This window comes from Falco naumanni, chromosome 10 (genome assembly GCF_017639655.2).
Source record: "Falco naumanni isolate bFalNau1 chromosome 10, bFalNau1.pat, whole genome shotgun sequence".
Classification (NCBI taxonomy): Eukaryota; Metazoa; Chordata; class Aves; order Falconiformes; family Falconidae; genus Falco; species Falco naumanni.
In genome coordinates this window covers 3,473,526-3,489,215 of record NC_054063.1, presented here as the reverse complement: position 1 = coordinate 3,489,215, position 15,690 = coordinate 3,473,526, and the positions used below count along the sequence as shown (strand labels likewise).

At 43.4% G+C, this 15,690-nt stretch overlaps 1 protein-coding gene across 4 annotated transcripts in view; it reads left to right on the top strand.

The window, feature by feature from the left end:
- The window catches only part of TSPAN4 (tetraspanin 4), a 442,443-nt gene that overhangs the window by 71,139 nt on the left and 355,614 nt on the right, over positions 1 to 15,690 (top strand). The gene's annotated exons all lie outside the window — the stretch shown is intronic.

Below are 15,690 nucleotides of genomic sequence, written 5' to 3'. Positions count from 1 at the left end.
CTTGAAAAACCCCATTCCCTCAAACTCTTAATTTCTACCTAAAAGAAATACAGTGAAGAAAACGCTTCCCTACTCCTACCAGCTACCTGTGAATTTCCATGTAACTTGCCTGTGATTCTTTTGTCAATAATTCTCTTTTGCCAATGACTCAGAAAACTGCACTTGGTGGATATTGGTATTTTGCACCCTTTGAAACAAGCAAAATTGTCTCTGGTTTTCAGACAACTATCTACCTGTCTTGTGCTCTGTGGGAGAGCTTAATATGTCAGTCATGTATCTCCTGTGTGGAATCCGTCTGCAAGACTAGGAGGGCAGGAGCAAATCTATGCATGTGCAAGTGTTTGTTTTGAGGAAAACTTGAGGACTTAATGAATAATAAAAAAAAAAGTTGTGTGCTTAAGGGAGTATAGGACACTTGTTAACATTCAATGCCATTTAACTGTATGTGCTGTCAATTTTGGTTTTTGGGGTTTCCCATAAGCGAGGTAGTTGTGCTCAGGTAACTAATTCTCCTAAGAACTAATGGCAATAGCAGGAGGAAGCAATACTTCAAAAGGAAAAGGCCCCAAAATCTGTTGAAAGGGTATATAAAAGAAAATTGGACACAATTTATATTTCTAGTCTTTGTTGATATTACGGCTGTATAAATTATATATGACTTGTAAAATAAGAAAGGTTGCTTCTAGTGAGCTGTTGTGGTTTTGCCTGGAAGGAGAGAGCCAGCTTGCAACATATGTAGAGAGAAATACCTGTCAGAAATTGGATATTGAGTGAAAGTGATTGTTTTAATCAAAAGTAGTTAAAGTGAGGCTGGGTTGAAGTTAAAAACAACTCTTCAGCTGGAAGACCGCTTCCAGTGCTGCAGACATGCCCTGAGACGTGTATTTTATATATTAGGAATATTGACCAAGGCCATAATTGTACCTTACATTACCACTGTGCTTCCTGATCGTTGTGACCAAGATTTCTCAACTTTTATTTGCTTCTGTGTGACCAAGTGTAAATCACTTGGTGCTGGTGTGATAGAGAACTAAGCATTGTATTGAGGTGGTTAGCTTGGCCCTTATTTCCTTCTGATTTAGTATTGTGCGGAAATGACTGTTTCAGTCACTGTAAAGCTAAAAAGCCAGGAGCTCGGTCTCTGTACTCTCCTATGAGGTCCTCTAGTAATTCTACAAGTGAGCTTTGCCTCTGCTGAAGGCAGCACGATTGTGTCTGAAGGTAGCATGATCGTGTCACAGAGGTGTCCTGTGATTACCCTCCCCCCGCCGCCCTGTTATTCACTTAGATCCTTGATCTTGCCTGCTGGCATTTCCCCTGATGGATGGATCTTACTGTGGGTCATGAATTTTGGCTGGGTAAAATGCAGGAAGGAGAAGGGGTTTAAATGAGATGTGTCCTGTGTCAGCTGGCAGGAGAACACTGCTCAAAGGCGAAGCTTCTTGGTGCACGGACAGATATTTGGCTGAATCCACTGGCTGTGGCAAAGAAATGGTTGTTTATATCAATTACCATTCCTGACAAATCATTTGTAGTGATTGTGGGTGTTTTGTTAAGAGAGTCATTGTGAAGGGGTGTCACTGGGAACAGTGACTGCGTGCACAATCTGAGCTACACTGAGCTGAGTGCTATAAAGGAGCCCGAGACTTTGTGTTTCTCCAAAGAAACAGTTTAGGTTGCCTTTTGAGGTTTTTGGCTTTCGGATCAAATGCAGGATAGCTTCCACAGACTTCAGCCAGTTTTCTATTTCTCTTGAGTCAATGTCCCTTCCCTTCTGATTCTTTACAGTGCCCTGAGAAAGGTGAATCCATGGAAGCCACTTCCGCTTGCATCTGTTAAAACTAGCTGGCAGCGAAGGGTGAGGTTGCAGATGTGTGATGGCAAGGGCCTCTTCTGCGCTGTAACACTTGGTTACTGCACCCTTGAGAAGGCAGGAGCCTGCAGTTGTACTGCCTGAGCAAGGCTCCCCGGGGAGCAGGTCAGCCCTGGAGTGATTCTGGATGCGTGGTAGATGCTGGACATGCAGCCGTGCTGGTGCAGTTTAACCTTGACTTTCTGCTCTGACTTCCTTGCTCTTTTGTTTAGCCACCAGACTTTCAGAATAAGCTGTACAAGCGCATTCTAGCTGCTATGCTTGTTGAAAGGAGAATGATCTGGTGGCTAATTTTAGAGCTCTGCAAGTCCGGTTTCAGCTCCCTGGACTGCTTGCAGATTCCCTTTGAGGATTCAGTAGCATGACTTGGTCTCTGTGCCAGTTTCCTTTTCTGTTAAAAGGACGCTTTCCATATTGGATGGGAACTGAGGGTAAACGCACAGCCAGTGAATGCTGCAGTGGCTGAAGCAGTAACATGAGTATTAACCACAATGTCTTTCTCTAACATTTCTGCACAGCTCAAACAGTATCCTTGAAGTCTTTCCATCAGCCCAAATGAGACAGAGCATGTGTGTGTGTGTGGGAAATGCAGGGTTATATGCCATGCCTGTGATACTGCGGTGTGAGCATCCACTGTCCCACACTGAATATGTCTCACCTCTCTGGGTGGAAGTGCTTGCTTGGACCTGGGACACCAGAGGTTGCAAACAGTTTGGGTTTCACGTCCCTCACCTGGGCTTCCAGTAGCAGGTGCTGCTTTGCTCCTCTCGAGGCTTTGCCTTACATAGTCACATCTGCTGGCCTTGGCTGGCCTGCCTGTTGCGTGCTGGCTTTCAGCGTTTACCTTAGGGTCGCAGGAAAGTCTTTTACCTTGCTTTCCAAATGCCACTGGGTGAAGTTCTTTTCAGAGCCTGGCTATTTCATGGCTGCACAGCCTACCTCCAAATAGTTGTTGTCCCTGGTGTGTCAGTGAATAGGATCTTGATAGGATTGACAGCTATAAAACATTCCCTCTGAACTCGGAGATGAAAGTGAGGCATTTCCTTTCTCCTTCCAGAGGGCTCATCTGCTGTAAGAGGAGTGAGGTGATTTTTGTTTTTAAAATGTAACTTGGATTAGGCATCATAGCAGTGTCTACAGCACTCCATGGCAGCACACTGTGATGCCTCATCCTACGGGAGACTGGGAATATGGGAATGGAAGGCAACTCTGCCAAGAGGCTTCTGTCTGTGTTGATAGGGTAGTACTCATGACTTACGGCAGTACCTGAATCTTGCTGGCCATACAGTGGAAAAAGAGTAGGGTAAAATCAAGTTAGGGTTCAAATATTCAGATTGCAAGGATACTCCCTGGGGTTTGATTTGCTTGCTTGCTATTGGTGTAGCATAGGGAACAGAATAAATTAAAGAAGTTTGTTTGGCTCTGCACTGCAAATACGTAAGCCAACCTTCCTTTGGCTCCCAGCCCAGGGTGAAAAGGATGGCTGATCACCCTGCTCTTTCAGTGTTGACAGCTATTGCTGTCAGGGACAGATGTGACTTGGGTTTAAGATAGGGATAATAGCGTGAGTGCTTTTTAGTGGAAGGTAGGTTTTAGGAGATGATGCAATTTGTCTGTCTAAAGTAAAGGGAAACAACAGAAATGTTTCTGTGTTCTCTTGGTGCGTTTTTCTTGACTTTTTTTTTTTCATATTGGTTCCTTGGATGCAAGGATATTGCTCAAATATTCTAGTACTTAACAATCTTGGATTATACCTCTGGTTCATCCAGTCTCATAACCTGTTCCTCCCTTTGGCAGAGCCGGTTAACTTACCTGCAAGGAAGCAGGTTCTGGGATACCACTGGCTCTGCAGAAATAAGTCTGTGTGTTTTTATCCTTATGAAAATGTTTTGAAGAACTGAACAAGAAAGCAGTGTAGGAATTTGGTGGGCACATTAATTGCATTCCTATTTCAGGCTGTTTATTCATAGCTTTAACTTTTTTACGGCAAAAAGGAGGGTATTTTTAGCTTGCTTTTTTTTCCTCCCTATTAACCCAAACAAATTTTCCTCTCTGAGGAGAGGGTGGAGTTGGGAGGAAGGAAGGGTGGAATTGAAACTGCTTCATTAAATCAGTTTCAAGATCATCAACACACAATTTTGTTTTCACATTACAGTTTTGAGCACACATGAGAATTTTTACACTTTCCAGAGAGGGGAAGCTTTGTGTACAGAGGAGGGAGAGTGAGGGCCTTTGACACAATCAAGTGGTTATGGAAACTTACTACTTTAGGTTCCTGAATATTTTTTCTGGTTACTTCCGTTGGGGTTAGCCTGTTATTTCAAGGAATGGTACAGCTTGGTGATAGTTTACTCTCCCAGCAAATGCCTTGTATTGCAAGATGGAGGGAAGGATTCTGCTATAAGCAGGAAGGTCATTCAGATATTGCTAAGCCACTAATGGTAGATGTTCTCCTTGAGATCCCTGTGTGTATCTGGTAAGAGATGGAACCTGACCTAAAGAGGTGAGACTATAAGGGTAGGTGATGAACCATCAGAAAGGTAACCAAGCTCTCCTGAGTCCCAGTATCCCCGTTTTGATGGTTTTATGGTAAGCTGCTGCTGAAGGAGAGAGAGCAAGAACAACTCCAGCAGCTTCCTTACTAGGTTGATGTGACTTTGCCTTTAACTTCCTATGTTTACTGGCTTTGGTTTGCTGCAGACAGGGTTGCTGAATCAGGGCCCTGTGGATATGGTCAGTAGAAAGAAGGATACATGCTCTGATTGATAACCCAGCAGCCGGTGCTGCCTGGCCACTGCAGAGCACTGCTGCTTTTTTTTAATTTCTCTGAATCTCTCTGGCTTTAATGTTGATTCTTCAGTACCTGTTAGCTTCCCTTCCCTGTGTAGATAATGATGTTAAAGGATCTTTACAATGAAACATCTGTCTACCTCTGGTGCAGGAGTAGAGAGCTGCTTATGTTGCCCTGCACAGGCTACTCAAGGTTGGATGCTAAACAGGATCCTTCTTGCCCTGTGTTGCTCCTGCTGTGTGTTCTCCTGTTGGAGAACTGATGAAAAACAGAGATTATGTTTGTGTCCAAAGAAAAACTTTTCTGTTTTAGAAATAAACAGCAAAAATCCCCAGCAAACAAACCAAGTAAATCCTTCTCTTCCAGTCATCACTGGTTACCAAGTTATTGAGCTCTATGTATGAACTCAGAGCTGGGAAGGACAACTTGATTTTCCAAGCCTCAGTCCCAGGGAAGGCTCCCTGCTGCTGAGGGATCAATGTGGGGCAGGAACCCTTTGTGTGGACTCTCAGGTTCTCTCTGTATCTGCTTTCTTCTCCTCTTTCACTTTTCCCGCTTGGCGGCTGCTCCATGTCTCAACTGTTCCATGCTCGGATTTTTCTGACCTCTAGCCCAGAAGCGTTCATGGCTGGTTTGTCTCATTTCTGCACCGAGACAAATCTATGGTTTAAATGGTTCTTCTCATTTCTTGCTGCTCTCCTCCTTAAGTGTATTTGCAGGCAGCGAACCTCTCCCTTATCAGGCCGTGTTTTGTCAGCTTAAACAAGCCAAGCTTTCCTGAGACAGGCCTCTTACTCTGCGCACTTCTGTGCACCTATTCTCAAGTCTGTTAATAATCTTTGATTTTTGGTGTGACTCACAGTAAGAGTGTCTGGGAAGGGGCTGCTTTCATGAACACTAATTTCAGCATCTAACCTTGTGGCTTAACTAACTGTGGCTTAAGCTAGATCATATATTTGAGAAGGATCCTCAGGTCTTGCCTTTGAAGACATGGAGTAAGGGTGACTTTTTCTACTCTAGGGGAGTTTTGTTAATGGTTGGTTACTTTGATGTTTAAATAGGTACCTTAATTTGAATAGGCTGCCTTTAGCCACTTTGTCTTGAAATGCCTTTCTTAGTTTACAGAGGCTTCTCTTATCAGAAATCTGTTTTTTTTTTTTTTTAAGAAGTGCTTTTATACTTGTAGACTATGTAAAGCGATCAGTAAATTACAAGAGTTTGAATTTTAGAAACCAAGCACGCCTATTACAAGAAAAAGTCCCTTTTAAGGTATCTTTGCATATCCAAAAATGGCTTGCTATCAACTTCCATCTCTGGATGACACTGGGCAGTGCACCAGCAAGACTATATGCAAAGAATGAAAATAAAGTCCATTATTTATGACCCTGTCTCTGAGCTTCCCTGGCTTGTGCAAGGAAAGTGGAACTACTTGGAAATACTTTGCCTCCCTCTGGATTTCTGGCTTCTTTGAAGGTTGTCTTGATCTTTGTGAATAATCTTTGGTTTATACGTTTGATTTCATGCCAGCAAACTAAATCTTTCTATAATGCGCATTCCTTCAGGCTTTGTTTATCATGAAGATTTGAAGGATTTCTCCCACCGTTTGGTGTAGTGCCGTTTTCGTTCTACTGGCACTGAAGAGTAGCGGGATGTGGTGGGGAGCAAGGCGCAGCCTGCTGTGCGCAAAGTCAGAGTTTGTTCCTTGGCTGTGCTGCAGGTGCTCTGCCTGTCCGTGAGTGAACTGCACAATTGCTCCCTGTATCTGCCTTTAAACTGGGGGTAGTTACACTTTGCCTGGCCCAGCTGAGCTCTTGTGCTCTGCTAAACCCTTCTGATGACAATTTTCTGACTGCTTAGCCATTGGGCTTACAGTGATGGTAGCACGGGGCTGCTAGTGAAGATCAGCTCGTGGTCCCCAACCCCCCCCTGGAAGGATGTTCTTGGCTGAGCTTAACACTCTGTTGGGAGTGCTTACATTAGGATGCTGGTGAGGCTGACTGCAGTTTTCTTTTTCGTTCCTTGTGCTCTCCCAGTCTCTGGATTTTGTTCCACATTGTCTCTTGTAATATACTCTGATTCAGTGGCTTCTAACCTTTTTGGAACGATGGATTGTTGCCAGACACAAAGTTTCTGGTAGACTGAGTTCCTCATTTATCATACATCACTGTTCTCGCATTTGAGATGCACTTAATTTTGCTTATTGGAGAGGCTACAAACATTTATTGTGGACCTGTGAGCTGCTGCTGGGGAACCATTGTGTTACTCTTAGCATAAGGACTGTTTTTCTTCTGCTTCACAGTGCCTTACACTAAAGTCTTGATTAAAGGTGTAGTAATACAGATATATTTGTCTTAAAATCGATTGAGTAAATGCCCCATACTTATTTGAAAAAAAACCAAATAGGAATGGATATAAGCTGCCTTCTGGATTTTAGGTGTAATCCTACCATAAGAAAATGAATTGCTCTTTCCTTTCGCTTCACTTGGAGCTCTAGTCTAGAGCTAAATGATTTTGCCAAAATCCTTTCAGGCATTTAACTTCCATGATCATAATTTTATTTATAATAATTAATAAATCCTTTCACAATGACAAGCTTTTACCTTTAGAAAATGCCTGTGAGCCCCTCCTGCTAGATTACACTGCCAGTATATGTATATAACTTATCAGATATTTATGTTAAGAAAGCACGTATTTTTTAGTGCATTAATCTCTCTGAGATAGCAGCCATCCTTGTGCTCTGGGTGTCCTTTACATCATTTAAAGTATATCATAAACTCAGTGATTAAAATAACTTGCCATACATCCCATTGTCCTTGAACAATTTTTCACATGTGCAATTATGGTGCCTTCTACCTTATCTTTTCAAGTGCTGTATTTTTTTGTGTTTTTTTTTTTTTTTAAAAAAAGTGCTCTTGTGCTTTTAAAAGTTATTCTTTTCCTGCTCTGTCACATGTAGTCTTAGTTCATTGTGCAGATATCTTCTAGTCACTTGTCCTTTAAAAGTACAATTACATAATTTATATAAATTTAGAAAGGGAAAGATCTCTGTGCCAGTTTTTTTTTTTTTTTTTTTCTTAAATCCTCTGTGAAAGCTAGGAAGAATTCAGGTGAGCATTCTAGAAAGTAATTAGCATTTGAAATGGAGGTTAAGATTGGACAGTTTCTCATGTGTGCTGAAGGAGATGTTTCTGGAGTCTCCTTGCCTTTCATTGGTAGGTGTAATCTCTCAGTTTTAATAAATGACTGTTTCCGAGTCCTGAAGCAGCTTCCCCATAGCTATTTGTCCTTGCCGAAGGAGAAGGTAAGTGTCTGCTTTACTTTGAATTGAGAAGTTAGCCCAGCTCTCTGTATTTAATCTTGAACGTGGGCAACTGAACAATCTCTGCTTTGGAATTTGATCTGAATAAGGCTGATTTTATTTTTGTATCACAGCAGTGTTCACGAGCCCCAGCTGGCAACTCATGCTATGTAAGTGCTGTACAACTGCAGGACAAGAAAATGGTCTCTAATCAGAGAGGTTTCAGCCCACGTGGAATAAATGATCACTACATTAGTAAATGCTCCTGTCTGAATAGAGACTTCATCCTGTGCCCAACCCTTCCAGATGGAGGGAACACGCGGTTTGTACTGCACTACAGGCTGGTGAAAGCTGTACTTCCTGCATCCACAGCACAGCTGGTTGGTCTATAGTAGTTGTCTAATATTTCCCAGATGTGAACATGCATACAGGATGCTTCTCTTCCCGAGTAGCACGTGGAGAAAGATGGTGGCCAGCAGTGGGCTGCGGGCATCCTGGTGAAGGTGACACAGTCCTGCCTGTGGTTTACCTAGAGAACCCATCGCAAGTGAACAGGGAGAGGAGCTGTGGCTGTGTGGATTGTTCTTGTGACCTGCTCACGGGACAAAACAGCTCTCCTGGCAGGAGAGGAGTAAGGGACCATCTTAGGGCTCCCCTTCTGTCAGGGGCTGGTCAGTTGGGGCTAGGTGAGCTCTTCTGCCAGGTCGTGGGTTTGGACACTTGCAGTCTATACCGTGAAGTTCTATTTTTAGGACTCATTTGCCTTATTCACTAATTTTTTTAAAAAAATTGTTTTAACAGAAATCTGAGGCTTATCGTCTTCCCCTCTGCTCCTGGAAGCTGCCTTTAAATCCAGGATTAGGAGCTGAGGGACAGTTCTGTTGACATGAATCTAGGGGAGAATGATTTTTCGAAAAGCAAAACTGTCAGTCTTGCAAATTTTCCTCTGATGGCTCTGTTCATGCTCTTGAGCTCACTGAAGTCCTCTTTGTATCAACCAGCAGGCTCAGGAATACAGCGTTGCTCCCACGTGCATTCTGCTTGCATTTAAAAGGCTATCTCTGTGACTATAAGGGCTGCATCTTGATTCATTTTAATTGGTAACATAGATTGTATAGAGGCTTGGGAGTTGTATTTGCATTCTCCAAAGTAAGATTTCCAGCTGTAGTGAGAAGAAAGTGGATTCAGTTTTGCAAACCCTGTGTTTCTACTTGAGTCTCGAGTGAGGTGCTGCAATCATTTTGATGCTTGGTGAAATAAGTCCACCATTCGTTTCAGATGCCTACAAACTAGCTGCCTGCATCTGCCTGAGGTATGTGGACTGTACTTCCAGTTAGGAAAAAGAAATAGATATTTTAGGACACAGTTCATCTGACCCTGGTTTAGACAACTGCTTTAGAAACAGATGAATCCTGCCCTGCAGGTGCCTATTTCTCTCCATCAACTGTAGCAGCTATGTGGGTAACTAGCACAGACACTGATGTCAACATTTGCTCAAATGAATCCCATATGAAGTATTTCCAGTTTTAAATTTAACTGATTAGACATTTTCAGTAAAGCATAGTCCCCAACCAACAAACATGTCCTAGTACCCAGGGAGCCAGTTGTACGTTGTAACTTTTTCTACTTTTATTCTCCAGCTCTTTATCTAGAGAATGAAAATTATTCCATCATGACAGGAACACTGGCCTTTAGAAAGCTCCTTTTATCTACACAAATATGTTCTGCGGTATTTTTCCACTTTTGCTTATCCATCTTAGAGCTGGATTAATTTCAGAAAAGCCTTGTACGGAACTCTGAGGCACATTTATTTCTTTGACCAGTAAATCAGCATTATAGTTTCCTGGGGACTGGGAAAGAGGGTTTTATTAGGGAGTTATACTTCTAAGTCCACTTTCCTGAATGCCGAATTTCCAAGGAAAAGATATAAATCTCCTTTGTGAAGGAGAAGCAGCTATATGAAAGAGACTTTAGGGGCCTTATTCTCTTTGTGTTTATGCTTGCTTGCCTCTATTTTCTACCTTCCTGGCTTTCCTCAGGTGCTATGGGACGTTACTTAATCTCCTTTCGGGTAAGTATAGCTTCTTTGTCACTGTATGGAGCACATCGGTATTCAGAAGAACTTTTTTCTGTGTCAGAACTAATATTTTGTTTCTTTGTAAGACTGACCTTCTTGGAACTCTCTAGCTAATATTTTTCTTTTCCTCTGTCTTTATTGACTGTGGTACATTAAGTATTTCTTCCCTGCTCAGTAATTTTTGGGATTTTATTCATGACTAATACATCTATTTTATGAAGCAATGAAACCTGTTTACAAAGGAAAATGAAGCTCATTGCAGGGGCTTCCTGGAAGTGACAATAGGAAGCACACACTTTTGAGTCATGTTTGTTATATTGATGAGGTCTAGCATGCAGCGGAGAGGCACAAATTCTGTGGTTCTCCCAGATCCTTTTGGCTGTGGTCAGAACTTCTTTTCCACAGCCGTCTGGGAAGGGTTGTGCTGAAGCTGGCTGGAAAGGGTTTAGTTGAGCTGAGGTGGCTACAGACTGTGCTCCTGTTCTCCTTGCTGGTGCTAGAGGAGGGGAAATCCCAGCTGTTTTGTCACCTCTGTGTCTCTCTTCCCCCACCATTCTTTGTCTGCTTGCACTGCAAACTATTGCAAGAAGAACCTTTATTCCTGCAATGCCAGTACAGAAGAAAGTGCATGGAAAATCGCATCCTGATTCCCCCTTTCTCCCCACTCCACTCCCTTTTTCCCCTTCCATCTCTGTTTCACAGTCATTTTAGAAGATGTTGACTTTTGAGATCATCAAGTCGAGCCGATGACCCAGGACTGCCAAAGCCATCTCTAAAACATGTCCCTAAGCACCACATCTACGCATTTTTTAAATATCTCCAGAGATGGTGATTCCACCCCTTCCCTGGGCAGCCTGTTCCAATGCTTCACCACCCTTTCAGTGATAATTTTTTTTCCTGATAGCCAGTCTAAACCTCCCTGGTGCAACTTGAGGCTGTTTCCTCTTGTCCTATCACTTGTTACATGTGAGAAGAGACTGACCCCCACCTGCCTATAACCTCCTTTCAGGTAGTTGTAGAAAGCAATAAGATTCCCCCCAGCTCTCCTCCAGGCTAAACGGCCCCAGTTCCCTCAGTGGTTCCTCATAAGACTTGCTCTGCAGACCCTTCACCAGCTTATTGTATGCACGTTTTGGAAGGCTAGGAATCCATGCGGCATGCAGGGGAGGACGGGTGACTTCCCTGCGTTCCAAGTATTTATCAGTGTGTTCGCATGTGGAAGCTCTTGTTTAATTTCTGCCAGGATCTTCTTGTTCACGGCAGATTCCTGGACCACAGAACTGGCATTTATGGGGTGTAATAGGCTGTGCAGGAGGAGCGTGTGGGTAGTTTGCTGGGGTGGAGAAGGGGATCTTACCCCTGCATCTTTGGCTCTGGTCTGTACCCCCTGAAGTGCTGGGGAGGTAATACACTGGGTTGCCTAGGTATTATGGCAGTGAGGGATTAAGAAAAGCAGACAGCTGATAGTGGTTGTCAGAAGGAAACATTAACCTTTGTTTGTCTAGGTATATTATTTCAGAGCCCCCTTGCTGTTGTCATAGATTAAATATGATTGGAACTTCTCTGGGTTTCATCTCGTGCACAGGGCTCGAATGGAATGTTGACCTCTGATTCGGGGTTGAGGACCTGTGTTGTAAGTGTGTGTTCTGGCTTCTTGTTAGCTGAGTAGTCTTGTTCACAGCTGGTCTCTTAAAGGGCACAGCTAACTTGTCACATCCAGGCTACCGAGTCAGTGGTTCAGGAGCTTGGCTCAGTGCTGTTATTTGCAGTGAAGTACAAAACACACTTTCAAATAACATTTATTTTTCAGTAATCCACACTTGTATAACTTGCAGCCTTGCTTTTAATTTGTTGATAATCCAGTCTCAGTTTTGCACCTCCCCATTGGGCTCTCTCAGCCTTAGAACGCTGTCCAACCAAAACTGGAAACGGTCACTCTTTGTGACCGGCGAGCTGTTCAGAAAGCTTTGATTCTCTGGTTTGAAAGTGCTGGAAACCTAGAACATCGATGGCAAATCTGGCCACCTAAGCCAACAAACAAACCCATTCAATGCACCAGAATTTTTCAAGATGAAGTAAAGCTCTGACAGGAAGAGAGCAGTAGGAGACAGTTGTTGGTGGGGAAATCTGACAAGTTAGTTTATTTTTGATGTTTTAATTGGATAGGTTGAGAGACAGGGAAAGAAAAGATGATTCTGGAGACAAGAGTCCTGGGAAAGAGAGAGGGGAAAGTAGTTGTGAACATGACCAGCAAAATAATCTACTTCATGTGGAAAGTTCATTTAAATGTAAATTACCCAAAGTGATATATTTTTTAGTGGAATTTTTAGCAGCACGGTGTATAAAGAAGTATTTTTCCTCTTGTTTAAATATGTGATGCAGACAGCTGTAGAGAGCTATAAACATCCCCCATCTCTCTACCTCCTCACACCCACTTCTTTCCTCTAGGCTCCTTGGAGCTGTTCCCTGCAGCAATGCTTCCAGGTAGTGACAGTTAGGATATTCAATTCAGTCACCAGAGCCCTGTCAGGGCCAATTAGTATCCTAATGACTGGCATGTACCATCTTGATAACATTCAGTCTGTGCTAAGTACCAGGGGACCCAGCCTCTTAAGAACCCGTCTTGTCTCATCTGGCCCATACCAGTTGTATAAACCTGGTTTAAAAAAAAAAAAAAAAAAAGAAGAAGAAAATTTCCATTTCATCTTGTCTTCTGGGTCCCAGGGGCTTCAGCACAGAACAAATATACTGTCCTTTCCTTTAGCTAGAAATGATGAATCTTGGCTTAGGGGGAGGGGACTTAAACTGCTGCTCTTAGAGATACTGAGTACTTGGGGACAAAGCTTCAACTGAGGCTAAGCAATGCAGTACTCATTCTTCAGAGCTGCGTTGAATAAAAGCAATCAAAGACCCAGCCACATAGTCTTTAAATATTCAGTATCTGGCTAGCATGAGGACTAGAGTGGTACTTTTTTCTGAAATTACTGCTACCTGTTGTTGTTTGGTGGTCTGCTGCAAGATCCACTTCATGGTAGGCTAGCATCTGCAGTCAAAACTGTGCTCTTACCATTCAATCAAACCAGGGCTGAATGCTGTGCAGAGACCTTTTCTGTAGCACAGACCAGGGCATGCAGGTGAGGAGATTTAGGGGAGGGGTTGCAGAGCTGCTCAGCAAGGTCGGAGCATGGTGGAGTGCCCAGGGTGTAAACCTGCTGCTCGAGCATCCTTTGTCAGCGTGGAGATCCACGAGGCTTTGTACTGTGCTGTGTCAGGCTGGACGGGGAACGTATCCTCTGGCAGTGGCAGAGTTAAATGCTGCAGTATGAAATCACCCCGTTTCTGTGCTGCATTTTATTGTTTAGTGGCAACATACTTTTGTGAGGAACTTGTGCATCTATGCTGATTTTCAGCCCTAAAAGTCAGTGTTCCTTCTTGTTGCTGTCTAATCTTGCCATGTCCTAGCTCTTCAAATGGCCTTAATGAAGTGCTGTGATGCCAGGGCCAGCTGGTTGGCATGTTGTGTTATAGCTGGCACAGCCACACTGGGTCATCTGGAGGGAGAGGTCAAAAGTTTAATGGTCCTTAGGAGAAGCCAAATCACCCGTGATGCTAAATCAGGCCAAAGAGTGGCTGAAGGGCAGTGTGTTACGGTGGTTGGACTGAAGCTGCAGTAGGGAGGATTTTGGTTTATGGGGCTGTGGAGGTGGCACCATAGCATAACAACCTTAACATGGTATTATTTGAAATGGCATTACTAAGATTCTGGGGACAAAAAAAGCTTTCTTCCCCATTAGAGACCGCAAATCCCAACTGTGAACTCTGGAGAGCGAGTGAGCAAGAATTATTATTTTTAAGGTCAGAACTATTCTTAAAACACATGGTGAAAAATACACCTGCCATCCCCCAGCCCAGCCTGTGAGACTGAAAGGCAGCACATTAACATATCCACATGGTGCAGAAGTTATTTTTAATGTTGCCGTGAGAATTTTGTCTTTTCCTGAATTTTTTGAATGGCATTTGCATTTACTATCAGAATGCTGTCATATTGCTATCATGACTATTTAAATTCTAATCTTCATGTTTTGATGTGATCTTCTGCAATGTCACAAGAACTTGATGGCTAGGAAGGCTGCAGGTACACAGACAGGAGCACTGACATTTGTTCAGGTATTTGTGTGTACCTCTTGTCTCTTCTGGACGTGTCACCAGAAGACCTAAGCCTTTGTCCTGGAGCCCCTTTTCAGAAGCGCTGCTTGGAACGTCATGGTATCTGTTACAGTCTGGTTTGTATGCACCGAGCTGCTCTCGTTGGGCACGAGGAGTAGCAAGGCTGACATACTGCATGCACACAAAGTGCCCAAGACCAGAAGCCCTCCTAAAGTGGCCCAATGATTTGAACTCTGCCTCTTGTGTTCTCTTATGTGCATGACTTTGTAGGTACCTCTGAGGCTGAATGAAGCCCTATGTCCCACTGTTTCATCCCTGAGCATCCCCAAATCTGACATTATAGGCCTGACAAGATCACAATGTGCTACTTTCTCCAGGTCATCATGCATTAAATTCTACTCAAGGTTACAGTTTTTCTTTACAAACGTAAAGGCCAAAAACTTAACCTAAAACATAACCTCCAATAAAAGGTTGATTATTGTATAATGATCTCTCTTGAGAAGCTTAAGTGCTTAGTCAAGTGTCAAATATAGATAAAATGGAGAGAGCTGGCAGAGCTGATGTAACAGATGGATGATAACAGGGCAGTTTTTCCCCACATTACTCTGCCTACGTGCCTAATCCTGACCTAGAGCTGTTCTACCTCCCCCATCAGAGAGAGGAGGGAGCTAGGTTTCTGTGGCCTCTTTAAGAAGTGGATAGTGCCCTTCAGCTTTCCAAAATGCGTATGAAAACAGAGCATGCAAGCTCCCAGGCAAGGGTTCAGGGGCTCCGATAAAGATTTTGGCAACTGTGCATGTACATCACCTGAGAGCCAGGGACTGGTTAGTTGTCCGTGCTGCAGAGAGGGGCAGAGCCATAGCGTGAGCTGGTCCTTCTGAACTGGTGGAGCTTCCTGGTGTAGCTGTACTGATGGCCTTCAGAGCCATCTGGTTTCTTAAGATTGAAGCTGGAGGCTGAGAGTTAGGGGTTTAGGGCTGAGGCATGAGTGTGATCTCTAACTGCCCAGGAAAACATAAATATTGTTGGTGTGACTGCGGATGTATCTTTTATGGCCAAATCAGCAAAAATCATTTAGGTCGCTAACTCCCACTGATCTCGAGAGGATTAGGTGTCTACACGACTTTGTATATCAAAACCCTCCCTGCTTCGGTTCTCTTGTGGTAAAATCAATAAAATACTACCTCCTCTTTTCACCTCCCAGCCTGGCCATGTGAAGGTGCCAGAGATTTATCCTCAGGATTTGTTTTTAAACCAATGGGGGCATGCTCTCAGCTGGGGCTCTCATCACCAGATAATTATTGCCTTATGTCAGAATACAGAGCTGTCGCTCAAAGTTTTCTGCTCAAGCACATAGTCAAAAATCAGAGACTGCGGCTCAAAATAATATGTGGTCAAATCAATAATCTGAACACACTGTGGTTTTCTGTAGCGTAGGACAATTCCCAGAGATTAATGTAAATGTAAAAGCCTTTCTAGTGGAA